The 19,000-nt window shown below is 32.8% G+C and overlaps 1 pseudogene; it reads left to right on the top strand.

The window, feature by feature from the left end:
• The first annotated feature begins 3,203 nt into the window (after positions 1-3,203).
• On the top strand, positions 3,204-15,136 carry LOC120170697 (annotated as a pseudogene).
• Positions 15,137-19,000: the final 3,864 nt, after the last annotated feature.

The raw sequence follows: 19,000 nt of genomic DNA, 5'->3' as shown, positions 1-19,000 counted from the left end.
TCCATATGAGTTCTTGAATACACTATTATTTGAATTAGGATACATGATACAGAAGATGACGTGATTAGTGTTTTCTTGAAATTTTTTATTGATATCCCATGATTTTATTGGTTGACATGTATTTGACTCAATACAAATTACACTTTGTTGCGAGATTTTGAGCTTAAACGAGTAATCTTTTTAATTCTTGTTATTTGTTTGATTAAGTGTGCCAGACTTAACTTTGATATTCTAGAACCTGTAATTAAACACATATTGAGACTGCATATTGAACTTGATGCTTTAACATGATAGGAGCACTTAGGATTTACTCACTTCTCTACCTAAAATTGTCTATCCATTCATTTCCCTTAGTTAACCATTTTTAGCTTTTTTCCACTTTCTTTGTTTTTTTCCAAATTTTTAACCCAAGCCTTTTTTGTTTATCTCTTTTTTCTACCCTTGTCAGGACAAGAGAATGATATATTAGATGTATGTTTACGACCCATAAAAAAATAAAAAAAATAACACTTTCAAATAGAAAAAAAGAAAAACGAAGAGAAAAAGAAGAAAAAAAAAATAGAAGAAAAAGGGAATAAGTTGATTGTTTGACATTTGTTACATTTCTTTTGATTGATTGCATTACTTTTTACTTGTTAGATGGGCTCAAATGTATTAATTGTGCATCTCTTGTCTTGACATTTAACCCATATTTTTGGCTTTTTCCTCTACCTTTACCCAAGCCCCATTACAACCTTGTTTAAAGACCCTTTGATTATACCATCTAGTTCATTTTTAGTGTTAGACTTGATTTTCTTATAGGCTTATGGTAATGTTGAGTTAGGTTCTGGCTTAAAGTGTTTCCTTTTACCAGAAAAATTTTAAGCGAAACGAGTGCATCATCGTGAGGGTGTTGAGCCTTCTTACATTGAGATTGGTAGATTAATGGGACATCATGGTTTTGCTTAAATTATTCATATTTATGCCTTTCACTTAATTGTTATTTTTTATTCTGATAATTGTTGTTATCCTGACTTGCTTGGTTTTTCTTGGATATGAGGTGAGATGAAGGAAAGTAAATAAAAGTTTTAATATGTTTTAATTAAGTCATGTTTGAAGACAAGCATTGAATAAGTGAGGGAAAATTTGATGAGTGTTTTAATTTCCCCATATTTTGTTGATAATTATTCCTCGTTGTTTATTTTATGCTACTGATTTTGACTTTTTTTTTCGTTTTTGTGTATGGTCTTATTCTCTATAAACAACATTAAAAGGGACGAGTTATGTAGTTTTTTTATTTTCTAAAATCATGGTTGGAATCATAAGCATGATCCAGGGCACTATGGATCCAACGTGGCAGTTTCTAGAAGGTCCAATCAGTACTCTCTGGAAGGTGGATGGACATAATTATCTTAGAAGTAGTTGTTTTAGGAAATTAAGTTTCAATTAGAAAACATTTTAGAATTTTCTTACAAGCTAATGGTAATGTTGAGTTAGGTTCCGGCTTAAAGGGTTTTCTTTTACCCAAAAAACTTTGAGCAAAATGAGTGCGTTCTTATGAGGGTGTTGAGTCTTCTTACGTTGAGATTGATAGATTAATAGGATTTCATGGCTTGCTCAAATTATTTCTATTTATGGCTTTCACTTAATTGTTATTTTTTACTCCGATAATTGTTGTTATATTGACTTGGTTTTTCTTGGATATGAGGTGAGATGAAGGAAAGTAAATAGAAGTTTTAAAATGTTTTTGATTAAGGCATGCTTGAGGACAAGCATTAAATAAGTGAGGAGAAATTTGATTAGTGTTTTAATTTGCACATATTTTGTTGATAACTATTCCTCATTGTTTTTTATGCTACTTATTTTGGTTGTTTTTATTCATTTTTGTGTAGGAGCTTATTCTTCAAAAACAACATTAAAATGGTCGAGGTCTGTAGTTTTTTTATTTTCTGAAATCATGGATGGAATTATGAGCATGAATTAAGGCATAACGTGGTTCAAAGTGACAATTTCTAGTAACTTCAGTCAGCAACAATAACAGTTTCTAGAAGGTCCAGTCAGTACTCTCTGGAAGGTGGACGGGCAGAGTTATCTTAGAAAGAGTTGTTTTAGGAAATTAAGTTTGAATTTGCAAAAACATTCTAGGATATCTTTTGATTATCTTTAAGATATTTTTATTTTGAATTTTCATGTTACTTGTAGTACATTTCAAGGCTATAAATATCCATTTAGGTAAAGCTTGAACATGTATTTCTTTCTTTCGATTTTTATAAATTTCTCTCGGGTTTTTTTTTTATTTTTTTTATTTTTTCTTTTCCTTTCTTTTCATTTTAATTTTTTTTACTTTATTTTCAAAAAAAATGCTAAGCATGATTTGAATCATTCTTAGCTAAACTTTTAATTAGCTAAAGGCTTAGCGATGACTCAATTCCGTTTATGAGAATTGAAAAGCTCTTAACATCTTCGAATTATATTCTTGATTTTTTGAAATATTGATTTGGCAATCGGCCTTATCTTTAAAAATCTTTACATATTTCATTTCAAAAAGTGTACATTTGATTTAATGATGTTTTGATTTACATTTTGGGAGGAAGAATCGGTTTTTCGTAATTCAACTTCATAGGAACAAACTTAGCGGTAGTACGCTAAGGTGAATCGAGATCGGATTCGATTCTCGTTGAGACATCATAATCCAAGCAGCAACTTTTCCAGCACTTAAAACTACATTGTTACTAACGACGATAGTCGTGGTTAGTTCAAGTATGAACTGAATTCTGGAGATATACTTGAGAATATTAGTTTATCAAAGAGAACAGTAAGTTACAAAGGTTGGGCCTTCTAGACTGTAACTGGCTTGTATCCGAAGTAAAATCTCTTTCAACGATCAATTGGAATTGAGGTGAAGTGAAACTTAATTATGTTTTTACTCATTTTATTTCTTTAAAGATTTACTTCATTTTATTTTTCTTTCTACAATTCTTGAATTCTTTCTTTTCGATATAAAACCCCTTTTTATTTTCTTTAATTTTTTGTTTCAAGATCAAAGCAATTCAACATTAGAAGCTCCTTAGTCTTTGTGGATCGACACTTGTTCTCTTTACTACACTTTTATTTAATTTATTTATTTGAGAATAAAGCTTAATTTATTTGAAAATTAAGACGGTTGTCACTAGTCATTGATGATTTCTTTAAAATCATTATTAAACAAAGGTAAAATACAATTGATGGTAGCTTTGTGGATGACCAAAAGCATAACAGCCAACATTCCAGGATTGGGAGCTCTCTTCCATGGTCGTGCAGGCAATGGAACTGTCAGTGTGATTAATAACTTTAGAAATCAAATTTGATCCAATAATCTTTCTTCTGGTTCCAGACCTACGATGTTTGGAAGTAGATTATATTCAAATTCAAAGTTCTTCCAATGAAATTCAATGTTTTAAAGAAGCTTATGGTTAATTTTTTTGTATAATAGTAATTTTGGTCTTTAATTATTAGATAAATTAGGTACTTGAGTATCTATGAGAATAATTTTTTTAAACCATGCATGCAGGTAATGGTGGCTACCCTTTTATTCATAATTCCAAACGGGAAACAAAAAGGAGAGAACCTGATGGATTGGAACGAATGCAAGAAACTACCATGGAACATAATATTGTTACTAGGTGCCGGTTTTGCTCTAGCTGACGACGTGCAATCTAGCGAACTCGTTGACGTGTTATCCAAAACCCTGTATTTTCTTGAACACGTCCCATATCTCATTATCACACCCGTCATTATCTGATATGCGCTGTGATTATCGAGTTCATAACCGTTGAATGATGCGACGTCGACTCTTACGGTTCTGTTATTGGGTCAAATGGCAAGGACCATGAATGTGTACCTTCTGATGCTTATGGTTCCAGGTGCAATTGGGTCACAATTTGCCTTTATGCTTCCACCTGGGACGCCACCAAATATAGTTGGATTCAACACAGGGTATATTGATATCTTCGACATGATGAAGACCGGATTGTTCCTTAAGATTTCAGGGACAGCAATTTTATCTTTGCTAATGCCTACTCTAGGTAAACTATTGTTGGTAAAATAATAAATAATTGAATAAAATTGATGTCATTTAATAATAATAAGTTATGTCACTTGGTGAATTGACTTATTATTTGGTTTAAAGTTGTATCCATTCAATTATATCTATTAACATTTTGATTGATTCCCTCTCATGTATATATAAGATAATTAAAGCACAAATCTTATAGACATATGACACAAGTTACAATATGCAAGTTTAGAAATTTGGAATAGAAAAGCACTTAGTAAATTCGTTCCTTCCGGTGATAGAGAAAGGCAAGATTGTGTTCGACTGATCACTACGGCTGTGCTTACTATTGTGATCGTTTGTTGTTATATCTGTAAACCCCTAGACCTAGACTATATGTTACGACTAGGTCTAACGGATTACATTAAAAATTCTTAAAATATTTTCCAAAACGTTATTCGGTAATTTATAATGTTACAATTAAAATCTATAAAAATAAAATAGATAACGATAAAACCAAACTTGTAATTATAAAACTATAAATGACTAAGTAAAATAAAATATGTCATAATTGCATATCGAGGTAATTCGAATACCAGTAGCAAAAGTAGTAAATGTCATAAAATAAGTACTTCAAAATAAAGGCACATGTCACCGTAATTTAAACCAGTTTGAAATATATAAACATTATAACAAAAAGTTCTGCAAGAATGTGTCGATCCTCCAAGTTCCTGACTCGGGGTGCCTATCCAAAAGTATTTGAAAGGGGTAAAATAGTTTGAAAAATGAGCTAGGGCTTAGTGTGTCAAAAAAGTGCAAATAAATCATAATGGTGAAATAATCAAGTAATAGTTTAGTAAAATATCATAAAAATCATAACAAAGTTTAAGTTTTAAAACTCCCAGTTTACCTTATTACCGTACACCATATACAGTTCCCAAGAACTGCATCCATAGGGCTTACCTTATACCCATTGGGTATAAGAAGCCATCCTAAGGGAGCACCTTGGGGCCTAATAGCCTACCCAAGAAAGTTCTCGAGGCCTCGGAGCCTACCCAAGGGTCACCTTAGGTCCATAAGGATTTACCAGCTTGATTAGAGTTGAACCTCCATACTATAATATCCTACCCTGTAACATCCCAAATATCAGGTTAGTGATAAAATTGTAAGAATTCAAAACTAAGTGGTTTAATTTGAAATAATTTGAAAGTTCAAGGATTTTTTGTGGAATTTTGTTTAGGGCTTGATATCGAAATTGGATTATTAGAAGGGCATTATGGTCTTTTTATAAGAAGGATTTTTATCTTCCCTTTTTAAGGTATATAAAACGTGGAATAAAGGGAGAAAAGGAAGAGAAAGATCTGGAACTAGTTTTTATCTTCTTCTTTGTGCCCGTAAGCTCCATTTCAAAGGTAAGTTAATGCAAGTTGTTTGTTTCTTCAATTTTTGGTTTGGTGTTGAAGGCTTGGGTGTTATATAAGCTTAAGGAAAGCTTGTAGGAGATTAAAACAAAAAGAAGAGTGAATTAGTAATGAATTTGTAAAATGGATTTTGAAATGAATTGTTGATATGGTGTAGTTTTTGGAGTCCTATTGTTAAATTTGACTTGTCAATTGGCAAATTAAAGAATTAGGAGTATTAGGATGGATTAAGAACATACTTGAAAATATGGTATGATTTTTAGATTCAAGTATCCTAGTGAGATTTTGGATATTTAGGAGTATATAATTGAGATAAGTTGGTTTTAATGAATGAAGTGGAGTGTAAGGGCTTAAAAGGATATATAAGTGGGAGATTTGGGTAAATTTTGGTTAAATTTCGAATGGGAATGGTAATTTTTGGGTAAGGGTATCAGTACTGGAAGAACAGTACCGATACTTCAAGGCAAATTAGTTTAGTTCGAAGATAAGTATCAATACTTATTGTAGAAGGTATCGATACTGAATTGGGGGTATCGATACCAATGGTAAGGTATCGATACCATTATCAAGTTTGGATTTCCATAATTCCAAAATGGTATCGGTACCAGAGTGGGTATCGGTACCAGAGTGGGTATCGATACCATCGATGAGAAAGCATCAATACTGTAGGAGAAGTACCGATACTAGTTCACCTGAAATGGTGAATTAAGTGGTTATTTCAGTTTCAGTTGTTATGTTTGGTTATAAGCATTATGAATTGTGGTATTCATTCTTGATTGTTCTTGTGTAGACATTGAACAAAGACAAATTTTGAACAATTCGACGTTATAAATTACTGATCAAAGTGTTAAGGATTTCGTTTAGGACTTCAGTGAGGCAAAGGTTAGTGAAACTCATTTGTTTTATATTAGATTCGAGGGCAGCTTGTGATAAGGCAACCTAAGAGTTTTTGATTGAAAACCTTTATATTTCTTTCATGTTCTATTTTACCATGTTTTATTCAAGTTATTATAATTACAGTATGTTTAATGTTTATGTGTACATGATTATGGAAATGTGACATGTGAATATGTGTATTCGAAATTACTCGATGTGAAAGTGCCTATGTGAATAAGATATACTTTGAATAACGAAAAGAGGAATAATTATGTGATTAAAAGCCCAAGGTATATGTATGAGGATTAGAGGTATAGTTGGCATACCAAGAGTTGAGGGTTCTATGTGGTCCTTCGGGACAAAACTATGTTGTCCTTCGGTAAAAAACCTATGTGGTCCTTCGGGACAAATATGTGGCACTTCGGTGCAATTATGTGAGTTGTGGTGACAGTATTAGTGCACAACCTCAATGTACTCAAATACCTAGAGTTCTCAGTAGTATACAGTGGGCATTTGAAAATAAAGTTATAAAAAAAGAACCATGTATAAAAGTTTTACAATTTTGTTATGAAAAATAATTTGAATCCCTTATGAAAGGTTTATACGAAATTCATAAAGAATTCGTCATAAAGTTTTATTTTAGCTAGTATTTGCCTTACTAAGTCATCGACTTAGCGTGTGATTGTTTAACACATAGGTTTGAAGAAATCAGAAGATTGAAGCTAGTCGGGGATAGCATACTCCCGTGAAGATCAAATCAAGACAAATTAAATGTAGGTTTCTTGTAAATTTGTAAACTGTTGGCATGTACTATAAGTTTAATTTGAAATACTATGATCTATTTTTGTAAACTTATACTTTTGTATTTATGTAAATTATTAAGGATTTTATTTAAGTATGAATGTGAGTTTTATTAATTACTTTAATTCAAAGGTTCCACCTTTTTAATATGAATAAAAGTTTAGATTTTTCTTACTTGTTAATAAACAATGATTTCAAAAGTCAATGTGACACCTCAGACTCGTATCCGGGTAGGGTACGAGTTAGGGGTGTTACATTTAATGGTATCAGAGCTATGGTTTAAGTGGTTTTAAGTTCGAAATGAAGTCATTTTTATTTTACAAAGTGTACATGCCAACTATGATTTTAATCTCTCTGATCTGATAAGGTAACTAGTATGTTGTCCTTACTAATAAAATAGTGATCTGGTCTTATTAGATGTCAGATTTTAAGGCCTCCTGAAGTGAAGCGACAGATAGGAATGAAGGCAGTAGTAACTCACCTGCCCCGAGTAGGCAGGGTGAGGAACAGACACATCAGGGAGTGCCTGTATAAGATCAAGGGACCTTTTTCCAGTTGTTAGACGCAATTTTGATGCGTTTTCAATCGTCGGCTCCCTCAGCTCCTAAGATGAATGTGGCTAAAGTCTTAGAAGTCTGGGAGTACCTAAATTTAGAGGTAAAGTTGATGAAGTTTTAGTTGTTGCCGATTTGTGGCTTAACGACCTTAAGATGATGCTAGAGAATCTCTGTTCTAAAATAGAAAGCTTGATGGGGTAGTTTCGTTATTGCGAGGTCAAGCCAGAATATGGTGGTCTAATGTGATGATACGAGCTTCAAGGGACCAAGTGACATGGTTATTCTTTTTGGAGGAGTTTAAGAACAAGTACATAGGGGATTAGTTCATTCGTCAGATGGAGCAAGAATTTATGAGTTTAAAGCAAGGGAATCACACTGTGTATGGGTTTGAGTGTGAATTCAACAAGCTGGGTAGATTTGCAACGGAGTTGGTCCCTACGGAAAAAGACTCTTACGATTTGTTTGGAGGGTTTACGCTCTTGATTGAAAGAGTTGTTGTTGCACTAAACCTCTCTTCATTCCAAGAGGTAGTGAATTGAGCCAAAGCTCTGGAGCGAGCTCAAAATGAGAGATTTGGGGAGAAAAAGACTCAATGGGGTAAGAGAATTGGTGCCTCGTCTAGTGTATCATAGTTAAGGTTTAAGTTTTCAACCTCAGGCTACATCGGAGTCAGTTGCATCCTTAGGTAGAGGATCCAATCATGGAAGAGGTAGACAGACTCAATCAGTGGAATCAGGAGTGGATAAGCCAAATCAATGTCAGTATTGTGGAAAACATCATAGTGGCGTATGTCGAAGAGTCTCTGTAGCTTGTTTTAAGTGTGGTGAGGCAGGACACTTTATTAAGGACTTCCCAATGATGATCAGAGAACCTGCTCAAACAAAAAGATCCACTACTACACCTTTAAAAGGTAGAGGATGAGGAAGGAATCAGTCTGAGTCGATCGCTCAACCTAAAGTGCGCTCCACTGCTTGAGTGTCCAATCTTAAGACCAGTGAAGATTTTGATGATCCTGAAATCATTACAGGTACTTTTTAGATAGCTGGTAAACCTATTTTTGTTTTGATTGATCCAGGGTCGAATTATTCTTATGTTAGTAGTAGAGTTGTGAAAGATTTGAGAATCCAGTTAGAACCTATTAGTAGTGAGGTGATTGTGACTAATCCATTAGGACATAGTGCTCAGGTGAGACAAATTTGTAGAGGGTGTCCTATTAGGATTCGGGGAATTGAATTCCCTGCTAATCTAGGTTATCCTACTAATAGATTGGTTATATCATTACCACGCCAATGTGGATTGTCGACATAAGCGTGTTGTACTAAGAAGTCTCGGTGGATTAAAAATTAGTGTGGTCAGTGAGAGAATCAATCCTTTAGTTAATGTGATATCAATGATATCAGCTCGAAAATTAATGCTGCAAGGATGTCAAGATTTTATTGCCAATGTGATCGATACTCGAGTTAAGAAAAGAAAATTTGAAGATATTTCGACTGTCCGAGAAATCCCAGAAGTATTTCCTGAAGAATTACCTGGATTACCTCCAAATATGGAGGTTGAATTTCAAATAGAAGTTATGGCGGGAACAACACCAATTTTAATGGATCCTTATAGGATGGCCCCAAAGGAACTTAAAGAGTTAAAAAATCAGTTACAAGAGTTTTGGATAAAGGATTTATCAGACCCAGTGTGTCACCTTGGGGTGCTCCAGTATTATTCGTAAAAAAGAAAGACAATTTATGCATCTTTGTATTGATTATCGACAACTTAACAAGGTGACCATAAATAATAAGTATCATCTCCCCATAATTGATGATTTATTTGATCAACTCAAGGGAGCTACGGTGCTTTTAAAAATCGATTTATGCTCCGGTTATCATAAGTTGAAGATTCAAGAGAAAGATGTTCCAAAAATGGCGTTTAGAACTCGGTTAGCCATTATGAATTTGTACTAATTCCATTTGGGTTAACTAATACACCTGCATCATTTATGGACCTTATGAACAGTGTTTTCTGACCATACCTTGATCAATTTGTGGTCGTTTTCATTAATGACATCTTAGTGTATTCAAAGACAATGAAGGAGCATGATGCTCATCTTCGTGTGATTCTTTAATTATTACGAGACAGAAAAATTTATACTAAGTTTTCTAAGTGTGAGTTTTGTCTAACTGAAAAAGCATTCCTTGGAAACGTGATTTCTGTATAAGGGATTCGAGTCGATCCTCAGAAAATTAAAGCTATTTTGGATTGGGAAGTTCCAAGAAATGTTTCTGAAGTGCGAAGTTTTTTAGGTTTGGTAGGATACTATCGATGATTCGTAAAGGATTATACAATTTGTTAAAAAAAGATATGTTTTTCGCATGGACAGATAAATGTCAAAAAAGTTTCGAAACTCTGAAGAAAGTTCTTACGGAGGCTCCAATGTTAGTGCAACCAGAATTAGGCAAGGATTATACAATTTATAGTGACACTTTCCTTAATGGTTTGGGATGTGTATTAATGCAATATGGAAAATAAGTCGCCTATGCTTCAAGACAACTTAAGCCTCATGAGAAGAACTATCCGACGCATGATCTTGAATTAGTCGCGGTGGTATTTGCATTGAAAATTTGGCGCCACTATTTATATGGTGAGCGTTGCTATATTTTTTTACCGATCACAAACGTTTAAAGTATTTGTTGATGTAAAAGAAGCTTAATTTCAGACAAAGAAGATGGATTGAGTTACTCAAGGACCATGATGCGGTTATAGATTATTATCCCAGGAAAGCCAATTTAGTAGCTGATACTCTTAGTCGGAATACTTTTTCCGCTTTGCGTATGTTGAATGCCCGAATTGTGTTAAAAGACAATGGTTCGCTGATGGCCAAATTAAAGTTAAAATCATTATTACTAGAACGAATACATGATTTGCAAAAGAAGGATGATAGGTGTTTAACATGGTTGGAGCAAATAGAAAATGGTGAAATCAAGGATTTTGAAGTAAAGTCTAATGGATGCTTATACTACAGAGATCAAGTTTGTGTTCCCAATGATATTGGGTTGAAAAGAGATATACTTTATGAAGAACATTGTAGTCCATTAACTAAGCCCCTAGGAGGGAACAAGATGTATCAAGATTTGAAAGGACATTTTTGGTGGCCAGACATGAAAGGAGACATTACGGAGTTTGTATCAAAGTGTCTTAATTGTCAACAAGTAAAAGGTGAACACCAAGTGTCTTCAGGACTATTGCAAGTGATTTCCATTCCTAAGTGGAAATGGGAAAGAGTTACGATGGATTTCGTAACAGGATTGCCATTATCACCAAATAAAAAGGATTCAATTTGGGTAATTGTGGATCGCCTCACAAAAACTACGCATTTCATTCCTGTGTGAACGGACTACTCAATGGAAAAGTATGCTGAATTATATCTCAAGGAGATAGTTTGGCTACATAGTGTACCAATTTCAATAGTTTCTTATAGAGATTCAAGATTTACTTCGAGATTTTGGAAGTCTTTGCAAGAAGCTTTGGGCACCCGATTGAATTTTAGCACTGCTTTTCATCCTCAAACTAATGGTCAATCAGAGCGGACGATTCAGACTCTGAAAGATATGTTGAGAGCATGCGTGATTGATTTTCATGGATCATGGGAAAAGTATTTGCCACTTGCCGAATTTGCATATAATAACAGTTACCAATAAAGCATTAAAATGGCACCGTATGAAGCATTGTATGGAAGGAAGTGTAGAACGCCACTTAATTGGTATGAATTAAAAGATCGGAAAGTTCATGGCCCAGACTTGATTAAAGAAGTTGAAGAAAAGGTTCAGGTAATTCAACAGAATCTTAAAGTGGCATCAGATAGACAAAAGTCTTACGCATATTTGAAGAGGAAAGAAATTGAATTTCAAGTAGGCGACAAAGTTTTCCTCAAAGTATCACCTTGGAAGAAATTACTTCGTTTTGGACGTAAGGGTAAGCTTAGTCATAGGTTCATTGGACCCTATGAAGTTTTGAAAAGAGTTAGACCAGTGGCATATAAGTTAATCTTGCCACAAGAGTTAGAAAAGATTCACAATGTCTTTTATGTGTATGCTTCGGAGTTATCGATCAAATCTTACACACATCATAACTCCGGACGAGATAGAAGTTCAATTTGATCTAACCTACGAGGAAGAACCAATACATATTCTAGAGTATGAATCAAGCAGCTAAGGAACAAGGCAATTCCGCTAGTTAAAGTTCTCTGGAGAAATCATAAAGTAAAAGAAACTACTTGGGAACGTGAATAAGATATGAGGAGAAAATATCCTTACCTCTTTGCGCAATAAAAATTTGAGGATGAATTTTCTTAAAAGGGAGAATTGTAACATCCCAAATATCGGGTCAGTGATCAAATTGTAAGTTAATGCAAGTTGTTTTTTTCTTTAATTTTTGGTTTGGTGTTGAAGGCTTGGGTGTTATATAAGCTTAAGGAAAGCTTGTAGGGGATTAAAACAAAAAAGAGGAATGAATTATAAATGAATTTGTAAAATGGGTTTTGAAATGAATTGTTGATATGGTGTAGTTTTTGGAGTCCTATTGCTAAATTTGACTTGTCAATGGGCTAATTAAAGAGTTAGGAGTATTAAGAAGGATTAAGAACATACTTGAAAATATGGTATTATTTTTAGATTCAAGTATCCTAGTGAGATTTTGGATATTTAGGAGTATATAATTGAGATAAGTTGGTTTTAATGAATGAAGTGGAGTATAAGGGCTTAAAAGGATATATAAGTGGGAGATTTGGGTAAACTTTGGTTAAATTTCGAATGAGAATGGTAATTTCTGGGTAAGGGTATCGGTACTGGAAGAACAGTATCGATACTTCAAGGCAAATTAGTTTGAGTTCGAAGATCAGTATCGATACTTATTGTAGAAGGTATCGATACTGAATTGGGGTATCAATACCAAAGGTAAGGTATCGATACCATTATCAAGTTTGTATTTCCAGAGTGCCAAAATGGTATCGGTACCAGAGTGGGTATCGATACCATCGATGGGAAGTATTGGTACTGTAAGAGAAGTATCGATACTAGTGCACCTGAAATGATGAATTAAGTGGTTATTTCAGCTTTAGTTGTTATGTTTGGTTATAAGCATTATGAATTGTGGTATTTATTCTCGACTGTTCTTGTGTAGACATTGAACAAATACCAATTCCAGACAATCAGATGTTATAAATTACTGATCAAAAGTGTTAAGGATTTCGTTTAGGACTTCAGTGAGGCAAATGTGAGTGCAACTCATTTGTTTTATATTAGATTCAAGGGCGGCTTTCGATAAGCCAACCACAGAGTTTTTGATCAAAAACCTTTCTATTTCTTTTATGTTCTATTTTACCATGTTTTATTCAAGTTATTATAATTAATCTATGTTTAATGTTTATGAGTACATGATTATGAAAATGTGACATTTGAATATGTGAATTTGAAATTATTCGATGTGAAAGTGCCTATGTGAATAAGATATACTTTGAATAACGAAAAGAGGAATAATTATGTGATTAAAAGCTCAAGGTATATGTATGAGGATTAGAGGTATAGTTGGCATGCCAAGAGTTGAGGGTTCTATGTGGTCCTTTAGGACAAAACTATGTGGTCCTTCGGGAAAAAACCTATGTGATCCGTTGGGACAAATATGTGGCACTTCGGTGCAATTATGTGAGTTGTGGTGACATCATTAGTGCACAACCTCAATGTACTGAAATACCTAGAGTTCTCAGTAGTATACATTAGGCATTTGAAAATAAAGTTATAAACAAAGAACCATGTATAAAAGTTTTACAATTTTGTTATGAAAAATAATTTGAGTCCTTTATGAAAGGTTTATATAAAATTCATAAAGAATGCGTCATAAAGTTTTATTTTAGCTCGTATTTGCCTCACTAAGTCATCGACTTAGCGTGTGATTGTTTCACACATAGGTTTGAAGAAATTAGAAGATTAAAGCTAGTCAAATATAGCATACTTCCGTGAAGATCATATCAAGATAAATTAAATGTAGGTTTCTTGTAAATTTGTAAACTGTTGGAATGTACTATAAGTTTAATTTGAAATGCTCTGATCTATTTTTGTAAACTCATACTTTTGTATTTATGTAAATTATTAAGGATTTTATTTAAGTATGAATGTGAGTTTTATTAATTACTTTATTTCAAGGGTTCCACCTTTTTAATATGAATAAAAGTTTAGATTTTTCTTACTTTTTAATAATCAATGATTTGAAAAGTCAATGTGACACCTCATACTCGTATCCGGGTCGGGTACGGGTTAAGGGTGTTACATACCCAAATCAGCATCTCAATAAAACAGTTCACATAATAAGTAGTAAATTTCATGATCCAAATTCGACATAATTATATTTCTAGTGAAAACAAATAATCAAATAACATATATCATTCAACCATCGTCCATAAGCCATCAACCAGTAAATTAGAAAATCATAAATTCAATGAAACATATTTTAAAGCAAGTAAAACATTCATGTAAAACATAGGGAAGACACCTCAAAAATGGAAATCAGACAGCAAATCTACTGAGCACCGACCTCACCAAGTTCTACAGCAGTGCTCGAACCTAATTCATAGTAAAACTGGGTTACTAGCGATGTAAAATATTTAATCTATGCAATCAAATGATTTACGGGTCATACGAGTGACTACTGGCTCATGAAGTCTAACTGATCGAGAGGAGATGGGTCGGGCTGTCGAGCGATCGGGAGAGTCTCATGTACCTTCAAACAACAATATACGACCAGTCTCTAACCTTAATTTAATTATCCTTAAATAAAATGCTTAAGTACATATGCATATTCGGGTTTGATGGTTAATTTCGAGGCTTTCGGGTTTGAATTTGGCAAAAAGTACTTCGGATTCAGACTCAGGACGTTGAAAAACATAAAATTTGACTTTTTCAAAAATTATGACTTTTTTGTCAAAGTTAACGGGTCAAAGCCAATGGGTTGACTCAAGCGAGTTGTCTCGGTTCAAACCAAGGAGATGATGAATATGTATTAAGGAAATTGTTCATACAGACCTTAAAAAAACTTCATCTTCTATTTATCTGACTCTGCACATCTGATTTCATGTATACATATGAGTAGCCAAATTTCGTTTCTTTACTTTAATTTTCTATTTATTTTATTTCGTTCGATTTACATAATAATATTTGTTTATTATTATTATTCTATTTCTTGGATTAACATTTTGTCTTAAAATTAGTATATTTTTCCGTGCCATGGATGTGACGTTGATTATGAATTGGGGAATTATGGTTTTGATTCTTATATATTATTCAAATTTGAAATTTAGTTCCTATACTTCATTTTGACGTAGTTTGATTAGCTGGAAAATTTTCTGATTGTTTTTTAATTGGCAGGTGCTTATGTTTTTGGGACAAAAGGAGGAGTTAATTAGCTGAAAATAATAGACAAAGTGGGATATACAGTGTTGTTTGATTCTATATATATATATATATATATATATATGGTACTATTAACGTAGCTTTCGAAGTATATTTGATTTTTCACGTTGCACCTCAATCTTTTTTCAATATACCTTTTTTTCTTAATTTATCCCTTAAACTATCATTTTCGTTTTATATTATCCTAATAATTATTAGTGTTCAATAATGTGTCATGTTCATATTAGTGTCTAATATGCCATGAATTCGAGCATTTACGTTTATATGATGTGTTTTTTTGTTAGTAGGTTAATTTGTTTTTGAATACTTACTAGTTTGTAATCATCTCAGATTATTAAAAATATAACTTGTGAAATTAATAGAGAAAACTAATGGGTAAATTTTACCAAAAGTATTTACTTATATTGAAATGATTATTTTATTAATTAAAATTTTAAGAATTACAAATGATAGTTAATCTTGTAATTTAATGATCGATAAGATAGTTTACTCATAAAATGAAAGTGGAAATGAATCAAGCAAACCCTACGGGGATAGAATACCTTTCCAGCCCAAAGTCTGCAATATTAAGCTAATTTTATACAAAATTCGGTTTATATTGTAATTTTTAACAATGAACGGCTAGTATAATGGTATTTGTTCAATATTTGGCAAGATATACAAGTAATATAATGCATGATGGCAGGTTATTTTGATATACAAGTAGTATAATGCATGTATGGCAGGTTATTTTGCTTCTACTCTTTGTTAATGTGATTTATTTATTATAAAAAACCCAAAGAAAATAAAAAAGGAGAGAATAGACGCCATGCAACAATTTTATCGTTTCCTTCTCTGGTTATCTCTTCTTTTTCTTTCTTTGATTATCTTTGACGTTGTGAGAGTTTTAGACGTGGGAGGACGGACAACCATAAAAAACCTCAACGACCCACATGCAAGGGCGGACCTTATAGTTGCTCTGGGTATCCCAGGCAACCCCTCAAAATTATCTACTTAGTGTTAATTTTTTCTATTTTTTTTAATTAATACAAGTGCCACACTTAATATTGTGTGTAACTTTTGCTCTTTATTATAGGAAAAAATTAATATCCTATTTAAAAGTAAAAAAAGAGATCAAGCCCAAAAAACAAACTTTAAGCACAGGAATCAAGCACCTATTTTCAGTTTTGTGAGAATTGGGATACGGCAATTGGCAACAGATTAGATCGAAGATTCGAAGAGTTTTTTTGTACAATCTTGAATTTTTGTCATGGGTCCGCCTCTGTCAACATGTGACCCAAATTGCAGAATTTGCAATCAATGAGTATATAACAAGCAGTCCAAGGCAAGCTTAAAGTTGGTCGCGGTGGTGAGCGGCGATTCCCAAGTAACTTTAGGAATGACTTACCGACTACTTTTGAAGGCGAACGATGGTACCATGACCAATGAATATCGAGCAGTCGTGTGGGAGTAAGTACAACAGGATTTCAAGAAGCTTATCGTCTTTATATCTATTTAGAGTTAATTTGATTAATAAATACAAAGGATTCAGTTTTCGTATCTCTCTTGATATTATAATGATTTGAGAACAAAATTTTATGTTTATTTGGGATACTACTGATATGAAGTTTGTTTGTGTTTGTCATACGTTTAACATTATAGATATGGTAATTATTTATTATTTTATAATAAATATTATAAATTTAATAAATATAAATAAATAATTTAATTTAATTTTAAATACATATAGACATTTCATAATTCGGAGGTCTTCTACGGAAGCTGCTCTCAACCTGATGTTGGGGTCAGCCTACTATCTTACCTTCCCCTTACCCCATTACATATGGGAATAAGGGACAACCAACCATATTAGTTTTGTAAAAAAAATATAATTTAATTCATTGATTAAGCATTTAATGTTTGTTTCCGTAAGGATCCTGATTCGATATAACTTAATTATATTTTGACGTAATTTGAAAGCGCATAACTTAAATATAAGTTCAGCTCATAACCTTAATTAGAATCATTTTATTCTCTTGCATATTTCATTACATGGTTGTAATTTGTAATGATGGATTCAATATAATTATTTGAATTTCATTTTCATGTCAAAATTTTTCACTTATTGGAAGTTAATGAACTCAGCTGTGTTGTTTTCAGTTTTTTTTTTTTTTTTTGCATAATATAACCCAAAGTTGTCGGAATCTAGCAACTATATTACGAGAAGACAAGCTATCAAGGCAAGACCCTTGCAAAAACCAAAGAAAATAATCTATAACTATATTCAAGTAATATTATTAGTGTGTGTGTGTATAATCACACGGGAAATAGTATATAAAATCTTACCAACGAATCAGAAGGTTCATCTCCATCATATTTGGGCGACCAGGTATAGCTGCCATGCTGCTGACGACATGCCTTGGAAGAATACTTTTCTGCCTTCACTGTTCAAGCATATAAAAAAAATAATAATCTTTTTAATGATTTTCAAGTACTACTTTCAAAGATCTTCTTTCTTTGCTACTGATAGATATCGGTTGGTCGATATTCGTAGTTCATACCATGCATACATGAAGCATGTTAAGCTAGCAGATTATACCAAATGCATTGCATTTCTTGCATAGAGTAGGATTAAGACTTCTATGCGAGGAAATATTTGATGTACACATCACAATAGGCCACGGAATAAGTTTCAATTATAGCATCATTAGTTTCAAACATTGGTCTAAATATTTTGATACCAAATGCTTCAAATGAAGTATTTGCTAGTGTGGATTTCCTGGGCAAGATCCTCGGCAAGGCATTGGAGTTGGCCTGTAAGAGAAGTGACCCGTCTTTGGAAAGTTAGAATCAGTTGCTTGGCTTGTGTCAGCTCAGAGCCTTGCTTGTCAACTAGGTCTTGAAGCTGAGAATTCATGGCATCTGGTAATAATATTGCACTCTTCAATAACTTAATCTCTTCTCTCTGTTTCAAGCACAAATCTATTGTCCCTAATCTATTGTCTATATTTCAAATTAGTTTCTAAAATTTAAAATATTCTAATTATGTTCTCATAATACTGGAGACGGAACTTTGTATAATACTGGAGAGGTGAATTAGATTTAATACTTTATTTTTTAGTATAATTGCTTTTTTATATAATTATTAATGCCAGCTCAGAAAATAACAAAAGACACGTATTAAAACCTATTTAATACATAATTGAAAAACACAAAAATTCTTTTAATTTATTTTTTGAAACACTTAACTCAGGGAGTTCTTTCACACATTTCATTATCCTCAAACGATTGAAATCTCTCAACTCATTCAGTGCTAAAAATCAAATTAGTTTAAGGGTAAACACTCGATTTAGAGAGATTTAGAGAGATTCTGAGGGAAAAAAAGATCTTTTCTTTCCTGTGGTTTAGGGTAAACAATAGCTGTAACCCCCTAGACCCGGCCTATGCGTTTCGACTAAGTCTAGTGGATCACATTATGATTATTAAAGACATTTTTCGAAACCGTTATTCCATCAATATAAAATCATATTATAAATAACATGAAATTATAAACAAATTATACTATCAAAATCCAACTCGTAAATATAGTACCAATAAATAATAATTTAATTTAAAACACGTCTTCAAATTTAATATCACAATAAACCGAGCAGTATTAGCAAAAGAGTTATCATTATAAAATCTGATATTTTAAAATAAGGTCCATGTCACCAAAATAAAGTCAACTTGCAAGATAAAAACATTACAATTTGATTTACTTCAAGAGATATGTTGATCCTCCAAGTGCTCGTACCAAGGTATCTAACCAACAGTATCTGAAAGGGGAAAACATTTTCAAAAGGTGAGCTAGGCTTAGTGTGTCCCAACATTTCCATAAAATCACAATAGGTACAAATCATAGTCCAG

The sequence above is a fragment of the Hibiscus syriacus genome, unplaced genomic scaffold (assembly GCF_006381635.1).
Source record: "Hibiscus syriacus cultivar Baekdansim isolate YM2019G1 unplaced genomic scaffold, ASM638163v2 tig00111783_pilon, whole genome shotgun sequence".
Taxonomy (NCBI): domain Eukaryota; kingdom Viridiplantae; phylum Streptophyta; class Magnoliopsida; order Malvales; family Malvaceae; genus Hibiscus; species Hibiscus syriacus.
Note: the sequence above shows the minus strand (reverse complement) of the source record. Positions and strands in the feature narration are given on the sequence as shown.